This window comes from Talaromyces atroroseus, assembly GCF_001907595.1.
Source record: "Talaromyces atroroseus strain IBT 11181 chromosome Unknown scaffold_2, whole genome shotgun sequence".
Classification (NCBI taxonomy): Eukaryota; Fungi; Ascomycota; class Eurotiomycetes; order Eurotiales; family Trichocomaceae; genus Talaromyces; species Talaromyces atroroseus.
In genome coordinates this window covers 2,447,025-2,448,730 of record NW_017971434.1, presented here as the reverse complement: position 1 = coordinate 2,448,730, position 1,706 = coordinate 2,447,025, and positions in this window count along the sequence as shown.

Sequence of the window (1,706 nt, the reverse complement as noted above, 5' to 3'; positions counted from 1 at the left end):
ATAATAAATTTAGGATTATAAATCAGATCTATTTTGGTCTATAACATCTCATAAGTAGCTTATATGATTTTAATAGTATCTATCTTTATACTTTAATAAATCTTAATTATTTTATTATAAAGAATAAAGAATAGGTTACTTTTCTATTTAGTATATACTAAGCGCCAAATAATAATTTTAACTTTTATTATCTTAATATAAGCTTTTCTTATATTATATACCTAAGTAAATTTAATATTTAAGTTTACGATAAATTACTCTTCTATTAATTATAAAGTAATTTCTTTAATATTAACTAACACACTGTCTATCGCATATATAAATAAGCTGTTCTATCTTCTAGTATTATTTACTATTAATAGGCCCTTATTCATTCTTATATTATAAAGTAGAATTCTAATTATATTAGTAGATTAATGCAAGACTATTTCTTTAAGGTCTTTAAAATATTAAGAAATTATGCTGATGCTTTCTATAATATTTATTATAAGAAAGATTTAATACTCTTTTAATAGAAAATACTATTTAATAGATTCTAAATATTTTATATTAATATTCTACTTCTTAATTTTTAAGCTTTTTTTTAATTATAAAGATATAATCTTTAATTCTTCTTCTTTGTGATTATTAATTATGTATAGTAAAACTTCCTATACTTTGCTATCTAAAAAAGCAGTAACTTTTTCTTTTATTAATTATCTTTACTTAGCCACACTATTATTAGTATAATTATTAGGTAATAAAGATATATTAATATTATTAGTATTAAAGAAATTCAGGTCTTTAATTTTATATATAAAATAATAATATTAAAACTTAATAATTAGTTATTCTATTAATTATTTATTATAATCACACACTTTCTAGATTTTACTCAATATAATATAAAACTTAATAATATTATAGGGAGCATTTTTCACTTAAAAGATATTATTAATTATATACTATACTTTAATATCTTATTTATTAAAGAATTAGGCTAGATTATCACTATTAATAGCTACTGCTTTTACTACTTTAATTACCTTTATTACTTATTTGAATAAGCATCCATTATCTATAAGTGTATTATAAATATGATTTATATTAAGTTCATATTTTAAGATTTTATTTATTAGCTTAATAGTTTTTTTATTTACTAGCTTACTAGTTTATTTATAAATTAGACTAGATATGATATCTATATTTTCTAATATATTATCTAATGCTAAATATTTAATCTCTAGCTATAATAACTTATTGAACCAGAATAAATTTTTCTATTATTTAAGTTTATATTATATAAAATCTTCTTTTGTTTTCTTAGATTTGGTATAATCAATAATAAAGAAATATAATTTAGTCTTATATATATAGTTTTTTTATATAATTTTAATATATTATAGTGATCTTTTTTCTAATAAGTTATATATAATTTCTAGTTATTTATTTCCTTAGAAATATAATAGGCATGAGGGCAGTTTAAAATTAATAAGAAACCACTTTATATTAATATTATACTGTTTTGTATATCTTATAAAATAATATATAGTATCTATTATCATATAGTCACTAAATCCTCCTATTATTATAAAAAGCTCATCCTTGTAGATCTTATTAATGATAATCATATTATATAAGATTATAGAATCTATTTTGCAGTAATTCTTATAGATATTAGTAAATAATCTCTGATAGGCTATAAAATCTTTTATATTACTATTAAA